At 38.0% G+C, this 12,037-nt stretch overlaps 1 protein-coding gene across 1 annotated transcript in view; it reads left to right on the forward strand.

Moving 5' to 3' along the window:
• The window catches only part of LOC122231478, a 520,961-nt gene that overhangs the window by 319,455 nt on the left and 189,469 nt on the right, over window positions 1–12,037 (forward strand). The gene's annotated exons all lie outside the window — the stretch shown is intronic.

The raw sequence follows: 12,037 nt of genomic DNA on the forward strand, positions 1-12,037 counted from the left end.
TGATTTTTATAGATAGGGTTATGAGATCAAATGTTTGGAGACTACTGTTAGAATTAACACTTACCAAGAGTAAGGCAATTCGAGGAATGTCTCAGGTTCATAACAGAAGATTAATATGGAGGCAGGGGCAGATCAATGATATTTTTAAGTGGCATTCAGTACTTGGAAAGCAGGTAGTACTACACACACACACACACACACACACACCCAAACACACAATCTGTCAAGACTGGTATAGTGAAGCTGACTTGGAAGGTACATGGAATCCTAGTGCTAATCAATGGCACTTTGCTGAATCTTTGGATTATTAACTGAGGCCTGTGATATACTTTTTATCCTGCTCAAAATTGATTTGAAATCAGAAAAGACTAAGACTAATGATTGCATTAGTTAATTACTTGAAGAAAATGTTAACAATATGTGTTAATTAACAATAATGTGTTAATTGATACCAACTATATGAAGTTTATAAAATACTAAAAGCATTAAAAAATCTCAATTTCAATACATAACATTATTTTCACTTTTTTAGTCTTTTTTTTATGTACAAATATATGTTCAAAAATTGGTACACCAGAATATAGAGTATTTTTTCATGACTTTTAGATTTAATGCTATACTAATATTTGCCCATATCATGTCATTAAATATTTTTGGCTACATTAAATATTTAATGGCTACAAAAATATTCCGTCTTTTGGCATTTATTTAAATAATTCTCCATTCCACATTTAGGCCATCTCCAGTTTTCTGCTATGAATAATGCTATAATAGACATCTGTATATATAAACCATTGAGTCTTTTCGGATGATTTCACTGGGGTTAATTTTATTAATGAAACTACTGAGTTCAAGGACATTGACATTTGTAATGCTTTTGATACAAATTGTCAAAGTGCTTTGCAGAAAGATACTACCAGCAGTATTTGAAAAGGCATATCTACCTATGTTTTCTATTTCATTGCATCATCTTCAATTTCTTTCATCAGTGTTTTATAGTGTTCAGGATACAGGTCTTTCATCTCTTTGGTTAGGTTTATTCCTAGGTATCTTATTGTTTTTGATGCAGTTGTAAATGGGACTGATGCCTTAATTCCTCTTTCTCCTGCTTCATTATTGTTTTGTAGAAATGCAACAGATTTCTGTACATTGATTTTGTATCCTGCAAATTCATTTACTGAATTCATTTACCAGTTCTAGCAATTTTTTGGTGGAGTCTTCTGAGTTTTCTATATAGAATATTGTGTCATCTGTAACTGGTGAATTCCTTGCAGTTTTGGATTCCTTTTATTTTTTTGTGTTGTCTGATTGCTGAGGCTAGGACTCCCAGTACTGTGTTAAATAACATTGGTGAGAGTGCATATCCCTGCCTTGTTCCTGATCATGGAGGAAAAGCTCTCAGTTTTTCCCCCCTGAGGATATTGGCTGTGAATTGTTCATATATAGCCTTTCTTATGTTCTTGCTCTGCTTTGATGAGGGTTTCTATTATGAATGGATGTTGTATTTTGTCCAGTGCTTTTTCTGCATCTGTTGAGAGCGTTCTCAATAGATAGGGTTCTTATCCTTTCTTTTATTAATGTGGTGTATCACATTGATTGATATGATTTGTGAATATTGAACCACACTTGCAGCTCAAAAATAAATCCTACTTGATTGTGGTGAATGATTCTTTTAATGTACCGATGGATTTGATTTACTAGCATCTTGTTGAGAATTTTTGCATTCGTGTTCATCAGGGATACGTCTGTAGTTTTCTTTTTTAGTGGAGTCTTTGTCTGGCTTTGGTATCAGGGTAATGATGGCCTCATAGAATGAATTTGGAAGTTTTCTTTCCATTTCTATTTTTTGGAATAGTTTGAGAAAAAAGATATTAACTCTTCTTTAATGTTTGGTGGAACTCACCTATGAAGCCATTGTGTTTTGGGAGATTTTTGATTACTGATTCAATTTCTTTGCTGGTTATCAGTCTGTTCAAGTTTTCTATTTTCTCCTTTTTCAGTTTTGGTAGTTTATGTTTCTAGGAATTTATCCATTTCTTCCAGGTTGTCCAATTTGTTGGCATATAGTTTTTCATAATATTCTCTTAAAATTGTTTGTATTTCTGTGGTATTGGTTGTTATTTCTCTTCTCTCATTTGTGGTTTTATTTATATGGGTCCTTTCTCTTTTCTTTTTGATAAGCCTGGCTAGAGCTTTATCAATTTTATTAATTTTTTTCAAAGAATCAGCTCCTGGTTTCATCAGTCTGTCCTATTGTTTCTTTTAGTTTCTATATCATTTTATTTCTGTTCCAATCTTTTTTATTTCCCTTTTTCTGCTGGCTTTAGGCTTTGTTTGTTTTCCTTTTTCTAGCTCCTTTAGGTATAAGGTTAGGTTGTTTGAGATTTTTCTTACTTCTTGAGGTAGACATGTATTGCTGTAAAATTACCTCTTAGAACCACTTTTGCTACATTCCAAAGATTTTGGCCCGTGTATATTCATTTTCATTTGTTTCCATGTATTTTTAAATTTCCTGGTTGACTCAGTAATTCTTTAGTGGCATGTTATTTAACCTCCATATAGTTGTGGTCTTCCCAAATTTTTTCTTGAGTTTGACTTCTAATTTCATAGCATTGTGGTCAGAGGATGCATGGTATGAAATTGACCTTTTTGTATTTATTGAGGCCTGATCTGTGATGTAATAGGTGATCTATTTTGGAGAATGTTCCATGTGCACTTGGAAAGAAGGTATGTTCTTCTATTTTAGGAGGGAATGTTCTGAATATATCTGTTAAGTACATCCAGTCCAGTGTGACATTCAAAGTCATCATTTCCTTGTTGATTCTCTGTTTAGATCTGCCCACTGAGGTATGTGAGGTGTTAAAGTCCCCTACTATTATTGTGTTATTACCAATTAGTTCCTTTTTGTTTGTTATTAATTGTTTTATACATTTGGATTGTTCTGTTTTGGGTACATAAATATTTACAATTGTTATGCCTGCTTTTTGGATTGTCCCCTTTATGATTAACATCATGCCCTTTTCTGCCTCTTTTCCAGTCTTAGTATTAAAGTCTAGGTTGTCTGATACAAGTATTGCTACTCTGAGTTTCTTTTGGCATCCATTTGAATGATAAATGTTTTTCCACCCCCTCACTTTCTTTTTTAAAAAAAATTTTTAATGTTTATTTTTGAAGGAATGGGGGAGGGGCAGAGAGCGAGGGAGACAGAGAATCCAAAGCAGGGCTCCAGGCCCAGAGCTGTCAGCACAGAGCCTGACTCTGGGCTTGAACTCATGAGCTCTGAGATCCTGGCCTGAGCTGAAGTTGGACGCCTAACTGACTGAGCCACCCAAGCGCCCCCTCCACCCCTTCACTTTCAATCTGCAAGTGTCTTTAGGTCTAAAATGAATATCTTGTAGGTAGCATATTTATGGGTCTTTTTTTAAAAATCCATTCTGACACCTTATGTCTTTTGATTGGAATGTTTAAATCATTTACATTTAAAGTAATTATTTTTTAAAATTTATTTATTTTTGAGAGAATGAGTGAAAGTGGGGGAGGGGCAGGCAGAAAGGAGACGGAGGATATAAAGCGGGCTCTGTACTGACAGCAGTGAGACAGATGTGGGGCTCAAACTCATGAACCATGAGATCATGAGCCATAGTCAGATGCTTAACAGGCTGAGCAACCCAAGTGCCCCTACACTCAAAGGAATTATTAACAGATATGTATTTATTGCCATTTTATTACTTGTTTTTTCATAGTTTCTGGAGGTTTTCTCTGATCCTATCTTATCTTTGTCACTTTTGTTCTCTCCTTTGCACTCAAAGAGTCCCCTTTAGTATTTCTTGCAGGGCTGGTTTAGTGGTCATGAATTCCTTTAGTTTTTGTTTGTCTGGAAAACTCTTTATCTCTCCTTCTATTCTCAATGATAGCTTGCTGGATAAAGTATTCTTGGCTGCAGATTTTTCCCATTCAGCCCTTTGAATATATCATTTCTCTCCCTTTTAGTTTGCCTAGTTTCTGTTGAGAAATCTTCAGCTATCCTTATGGGTTTTCCCTTATAAGTTAATGACTTCTTTTGTCTTGCTCCTTTTAAGATTTTTTTCTTTATCACTATATTTTTCAAATTTCATTACAATGTCTTAGGGTTGTCCTTCTTTTGGTGACTTTGATGAGAGCTATTTGTGACTCCTGGATCTAGAGGTCTGTTTTCCTTCCCCAGTTTTAGGGAGAGTTCTGCTATTCTTTCTTAAAATAAATTCTCCCCCCCCCCCCTCCTTCTTCTCTCTTCTTCTGGGACTCCTATAATACAAATGTTATTACATTTGATGGAGTCTTTGAGTTCCCTAAGTCAATTCTCATGTTCCATAATTCTATCTTTGATTCAGCTTCATTATTTTCCATTATATTGTCTTCTAGGTCACTAATTCATTCCTCTGCTTTTTCCAGCTTACTGTTCATTGCATCAAGCTTGTTTTCAATCTCATTTATTGCATTTTTCATGTCTGATAGATTCTTTTTTTTTTTTTAACTCCTATCTCTTTTATAAGAGTCTCACTCAAGCCCAGTGAGTATCCTTATGGTTGTTGCTTTAAATTCTGCATCAGTCATGCTACTTATATCTGTTTTGCTTAGATCTCTGGACATTGCCTTATGTTATTATTTGATTTGGGATGAATTCCTCCATCTTGGCGTTTTGCCTAAGTCTCTGCATTTTTCTTTGTGTTATAAAAGCCAGTTATGTCTCCTGCTCTTGAGAGTAATGGTCTTATGAAGAAGTCCTGTAGTGCCCAGGTTTTGGTGCTTCGTGGGGTTTCTCAGGTGTGTGCTCTGCTGCTGTGTTGTGGCTGCTCTGTCCTTCAGACCAGACATCTGTAGAGGCTCTTCTTGCCTTCTATGAGCAGTGTTTGATCCCTTGCCTTAATGTGGTTACTTTTAAGTGGGTGTGTTCTCATCTGCTTGTGAAATGAGATCTGACACCAACTTCACCAGTATGAGGCCCTGCAGAACTTTCTGGCTAGGAGATGTAGAGTGGGCAGGGGTTTGTGCTGATCTTCTGGGGAAAGGGCCCATCACACTGGGACTGAGGCAAGTTTGACTCAGAAGGGCAGTCCTGGCAGAGCAAAGGGCAGTGGAGCTTGGTGTAAGCAATTTGGGAAGCCAGTGTTGGAGATGTAAGCAAGTTAGGAAGCCAGTGTTGGAGCTGTGCTGTTCTGTGTTTATACTGAGTGGTTGGGGAGGGAAATGGTGCCATCCAGCTCCCCTGTTCCTGGAGAGGTGTCTCTGTGAATTGTGCCTACCAGCAACGTTCTGCCCCAGACATTCTTCCAGTTGCTATTTTCACACTGTCTGCCCCTGTTGTTGTTTGCCTGCCTTCTCTCCATGAGCAGGGCATACCCTCAGGTCTCTATCCTAGCCAAGCTTGCTGACCTTTCAAACTCCAAGCTTTAAGCCCAGCTCGTTGCAAGAACTCATGAAATTTATCTCCTTTTGTTTTCCAACCCAATGGCTTTGGGGAAACATTCTCCTTTTGTGTTTCCCTGTGTGCTCCTCTTTCTCTCACCTTTTTCCAGGACCACAGCTTCCTCCCCTCTGCAGCACTTATGATCCATTTCTCCCCTATACCACATCTCTGTACTTCCTACCTTTTTCAATGTGGCCTCTTTTCTCCTTTGAGTTGTGTTTTTTTTTCCGTCAGGCTTCAGGCCAATTTCTGGGGTATTTAGCTCTTTTATCTCTGCTGTAAGGGTCTCAATAATATCTTCTTTTCTCAAGCCCAGTGAATATCTTTATGATTATTGTTTTATATTCTCCATCAGGCATGTTACTTATATCTGTTTTACTTAGATCTCTGGGCATAGCTTTAGGCTGTTCATTTGGGAATGATTTGGGATGAATTCCTCTGTCTTGGTATTTTTTTTAGAAAAATGCTTAATGTTTATTTATTTTTGAGAAGGAGAGTGTGTGAGCAGGAGAGGGGCAGAGAGAGCAAGGGAGACACAGAATCTGAAGCAGGCTCCAGACTCTGAGCTGTTAGCACAGAGTCTGATGTGGGGCTTGAATTTATGAACCTTGAGACCATGAACTGAGCTGAAGTTGGATGCTTAATTGACTGAACCACCCAGGCTCCCCCCACCTCTGTCTTGGTATTTTGTCTAAGTCTCTGCCTTCTTCTTCAGTGTGGTCTCTTCTCTCCCTTTAGTTTTGGAGTTTGTTCTGTCAGTCTTCGGGTCAATTTCTGTGGTATTTCAGATGATTTGGTAGTTATCTCGTTGTGTTCATTGGACGAGACAAGCCTAGGGTACTTCAACTCCACTGCCATCTTCTTCTCCCTCTATTTATTTCTTTTGTTATTCTTTCATGCTCTTTGTTTTTCAAAGTGGTATAAAATTCTTACTGTTTTGTAAGAGCATTTTATGTATGAAATATGTCATCCTATTGTCATAATTATTGCATTTCTTGTTTCTTGATTTCTATTAATTCTGCTTATAGTGTTTTTTGACATTTAAAGTGTTTTTAATTTTTTTAATGATGAAATCTACTACCATGTTTTCTTTTTTCTTTTTCGTTTCTTTCTTTCTTTTTTTCTTTTTTTCCATTCCAGCATTAGTTAGCTATTCTCTGATGTTTTTTTCTAGGCTCTTATTCCTTTTTTTTTTTTTGAATTTTCTGAAATTATTTTTAGTCAATTTAATAGTCCCATGCATATGCCTAATTTTACATATATGATCAAATATACACTTTTTGTTTTAAAGTCAGTGCTCCTTTTATGTTTTCCATTTTTGCATGTTTTCCCTGTTACTCACTCCCCACCCTATGCTGTATTAGTTCTACCCTCCCTATGTACAAGGTACCCTATCTTAACAACTTAATGTGTTTAATCCTCTGTACTCATAAAATGAGTATTCATGTATAAACATATACATGTATCTATATGTATATCTATATACAATTTATACATATCCATGTACACATAATATGTAGATACAGAATTTTGAAAAGTAATTGTTTCTCAAAAAATCTTCATATTATATGAATGTTTTTCAAGTTGTCTGGTATACCTTTAATTCATTGTTCTAATGGATGCATAATTTCATAGTGTGTGTGTATCATAGTTTATTCAGTATTCACCTTTCAATGTAAATTTATTGTTTTCACTTTTCTCTCATTGCTATTAATACTGCAATCTAATGATTTCATGTATTTCTGAACATACTGATATTTTTATTCTACAGGATAGATTCCTAGGGGTAATATTATTGGCTCTAAGGGTATACATACTTTTAATCTGAATAACTGTTGCCAGACTGATTTCACCTTTCATATTTTCACTAACAATGCACGTTGGTACAATTTTACTTCATGTTAATCCCAGCTGTAGGTGTTGCTGTTCTTAATTTTTGCCAGTTCAATAGGCCTAGTGATCCATCATCTTTAACTTACTTTCCAATTATAAGAATATTAGTGAATTTGAGGAGTTTCTTATGTTTGTTGGCTATATTAATCTGCTCTTCTGTGAATTTATTCATATTCTTTTCTCATTTTTCTGTTGTATGTCTCTTTGTTGTCCATTTCTATGGGCTTTTTGTATATTCAAATGATTCAATTTACACACTCTCGCTAGATAGATAGATAGATAGATAGATTTTCTCAAGGATAAAAATTTTACCTGAAATGTAAATTCATGTAAAGGCATGTGATGCCTTTGGTTTATATTAATATCCTTTCAACAAATACATCAACTAGATAACTGATTTATTAAAAACAAAAACAAAGCTTTAGGCTGTTTACTCAGTAGTTATCTAAGATTGTCTGATTGAATGCATGTAGATCAAGACTTATTTTAATGTTTATTTACTTTTGAGAAAGAGCATGAGCAGGGGAGGGGCAGAGAGAAGGGGACAGAGGATCTGAAGTGGGCTCCTTGCTGACAGCAGAGAGCCCTATGCAGGCTCTAACCCACCAATGGTGAGATCATGACCTGAGCTAAAGTTGGATGCTTAACTCACTGAGCCACCCAGGTGCCCCTAGATCAGGGCTTTTACTTGGCTTTTGAACAGATGATGGTGATATAAAGATGAATGGTGAGAAAAAAATCACATGAGTATAAGATTTTTGAATATCAAAATCTAGATAGGCAAGACAGAATTAATGTAATGTGGATTTTCCCAATGTTTAGGAAGTCCTCAGCTTATGGTGATTATCTAATTATATCCAAAACATCAGAACATGAATGCTCACTAACTCAGTCCGTGTGCTTCTGAATTGAGTCTGATTGTTCTTCCTTAATGGATTATATAAGCTGAAGAGACAGATTTGACTGGTCTGTCTCACTGAAGATGGAGATGAGCACAGCAGGAGAGTGTATCTTTTTTGAGGTCTCAGTGTACCAGGCCAGGGAAACTGAGGCTCTTGTTTTGTTGGGATTGGATTTCCAAGGTCACAGTTTGGAGAGTGAGTCCAAAGGAGAAATGGAACCAAAATGAAATTTATAACTGGGAAACCTTCAAATGAGGGACATTATCCTGGGTAGATTCTGTTGATGTAGTACACAGACTTGTTATGTTTTTTAATTTTCACCTTGTGTCCCTTCCTTTGTACAAGCCGAGTTTATTTAAAGCTGTTGGAAGGATATATAAACTCTTTAAGTGGAGCACTCAAAAATCTTCCTTATCTTTGATTCCTCAGTATGCACAAGAGTGTTTATCACATGGTAGGCTCAAGAAGCAACTATTGAACTAGAAAGAAGTCTGTAAGCACATCTTCTGGTTCCCTTCAGTCTGGCCATATGGCTCCTTGCCTGTTCCATTATGCTTCTTCTTTTCTATTCGTTAGCTGGATCTCCCCAGGATTTAGGCCAGAATAGAGAATAAACAGGTGTGCCTTAGTTTATCAAAGCTGGCATATGAGGTCATGGATAGTATCCTCTGAAGCAATAAGGATGATATTCTTATGTGGCTGGTACACTGGCTCTGGAAACAGAAGTTTCAAAAACACTTAAGACAATGGATACACCACTGGGATACTGCTTTCTTGTGGATTATATATGTTCTAGTACATTTATTTATTTTTTAAAGGTTTATTAAGATGGCTTTGGCTGCAAGATGTCAGTAATATTTTCTTGCCAAGAAGGTATCTGTCACCCCCAGTAGACGGCTTCACAAAGAAGGGCACTATTGTGCACTTAGTGTATAGCACCGTGCCTGGCACAGGAGGACTCTTAAAGAACTATAATACTGAATAGAATTTTTAACTTTATTTTTCTGTAAATCAACATGATCTTAGTGCTAATTTTAGAATATGATGAGGGGCAGAAAACATAATATTAGTCAATTCGGGGTTTTCTTAAGACATTTTTGCTTTACATTTAATCACTCCCACATTTTCCCTCTGCCATCATTTTTTCTTTGAAGGAACAATTCCCTGGTGCATATATTCTCTCAGAGCATGTCAGTGAAAGTAGAGACACTGTGTAATATTGTATATCACTGTATTGAGGACAGAGCCTCAATGACTCCTGGTGGATTGAATGATGTTGGTGGGGGAGGCATGCAGGGAAACATCATGGTTATCAATCAGCATCCAAAACAAGATAATTCCTGTTTGGACATTTCCTTCCTAATCTTTGAGAGTCATCACTCCTTTATGTTGGCATATGCAACTGAGATGCATATTTCCACTTGATTTCTAGCTATTAGGTCCACTCTACCATCTGTTCTTCTTCCTCATTCTAACCACAAAGCTTCTTCACTTAAATTTTTTTTGAATCTCCATCAGTGTATCTCATGGCTGCATGAGTAAAAACTGGCAGCAAAATGAGCATTTGGCTGCCCCCTATTCTTCCTGGGGTATAATAACATCTTGTGAGGTTGCACAGGATCATATTCCTTTACCAATGTTTCTGTTTTATTCTCCTAACCCCTATTGGTGCCAGGGAACTTCTTTAAAGACTTAGGGTTGAGAGAAGGATGCAGGTTGAAGTGTTTGCAGCAAAGTTTCCTTTTCTTTTAATCTTTTTCTCTCACTATTTATTATTATTATTATATTAATTATTAAATTTATATCTAAGTTAGCATATAGTACAATAATGATTTCAGGAGTAGATTCCAATGATTTCATCCTCTTTGTATAATACCCAATGCTCATCATAACAACGGTCTTATTTTATGCCCCTTACTCATTTAGCCCAAGCCTCTACTCACAACCCCTCCAACAACCCTCAATTTTTTTTTTATATTTACGACTCTTTTATGTTTTGACCTCCTCCTTGTTTTTATCTTATTTTTGCTTCCCTGCCATTATGTTCATCTGTTTGTATCTTGAATTCCTCATATGAATGAAGTCATATGATATTTGTCTTTCTCTGACTAATTTTGATTAGCGTAATACCCTCTAGCTCCATCCATGTAGTTGCAAATGACAAGATTTCATTCTTTTTGATTGCTGATTAATACTCCATTGTGTATATATACCACATCTTCTTTATTCATTCATCCATCAATGGACATTTGGGCTCTTTCCAGACTTTGGATACTGTTGATAGTGTTGCTATAATCGTTGGAGTGCATGTGCCCCTTTGAAACAGCACACCGGGAAGATGGCAGAGTAGGAGGGCGCTGGGCTCACCTCATCCTGCGGATCACTTAAATTCTACCCACACCTGCCTAAATAAATTGCCAGAAGACTAGCAGAACTGATTCTCTGGAGCCAAGCATAGACAAGAGGTCCACAGAAGAGGGTAGGAAGGGCGGAGAGGCGGTGCACGCTACACGGACTGGCGGGAGGGAGCCGGGGCGGAGGGGCAGCCCGCTGGCAAAGCAGAGCCTCTGAGTTTGGCTTGCAAAAGAGGAGGGGCCTGACGGAGTGTGTTCTGACAGCAAGCGGGACTTAACATCTGGAAGGTTATAAGCTAACAGCTCTGCTCAGAGAGTGGGAGGGCTGGAGGACAACGGGAGGGAGATTTGTTGAGCCCTGGACGACAGAAAGCAGCTTGGCGGGGAACAAAGGCACTCGCCAGCGCCATCTCCCTCGCCCATCCCCCATCCAAAATCCCAAAGGGAACCAGTTCCTGCCAGGGAACTTGCTTGCACTAGGCAAACACCCAACACTGTCCTTCTGCGGATACATCCCTCTGGTGGCAGGTCTGACTCCCTCCTGGTGCCGCAGGGCCCCTCCTGAAGCGGATCACCAAAGGAAAAGTGAGCTGAGCCTGCCCCTCCTGCCTCTGTTCACTTTGCTGATCCACCACAGCTAATATGCCAGATCCCCAGCACCACAAGCATGGCACTGTGCAAGTAGCCCAGACGGACCATGCCACCCCACAGTGAATCCCACCCCTAGGAGAGGGGAAGAGAAGGTACACACCAGTCTGACTGTGGCCCCAGCGGTGGGCTGGGGGCAGACATCAGGTCTGACTGCGGCCCCGCCAACCAACACAAGTTATTCAAGACAGCACAGGGGAAGTGCCCCACAGTCCTGCACCACTCCAGGGACTATCCAAAATGATGAAACGGAAGAATTCCCCTCAAAAAACCTCCAGGAAATAACGACAGCTAATGAACTGATCAAAAACGATTTAAACAATATAACAGAAAGTGAATTTAGAATAATAGTCATAAAATTAATCACTGGGCTGGAAAACAGTATAAAGGACAGCAGAGAATCTCTTGCTACAGAGATGAAGGGACTAAGGAACAGCCAGGAGGAGCTAAAAAATGCTATTAATGAATTGCAAAATAAAATGGAGACAACCACAGCTCGGATTGAAGAGGCAGAGGAGAGAATAGGTGAACTAGAAGATAAAATTATGGAAAAAGAAGAAGCTGAGAAAAAGAGAGATAAAAAAATCCAGGAGTATGAGGGGAAAATTAGAGAACTAAGTGATGCACTAAAGAGAAATAATCTACGCATAATTGGTATCCCAGAGGAGGAAGAGAGAGGGAAAGGTGCTGAAGGGATACTTGAAGAAATAATAGCTGAGAACTTCCCTGATCTGGGGAAGGAAAAAGGCATTGAAATCTAAGAGGCACAGAGAACTCCCTTCAGACGTAACTTG

Source organism: Panthera tigris, chromosome D1 (genome assembly GCF_018350195.1).
Source record: "Panthera tigris isolate Pti1 chromosome D1, P.tigris_Pti1_mat1.1, whole genome shotgun sequence".
NCBI classification, from domain to species: Eukaryota; Metazoa; Chordata; class Mammalia; order Carnivora; family Felidae; genus Panthera; species Panthera tigris.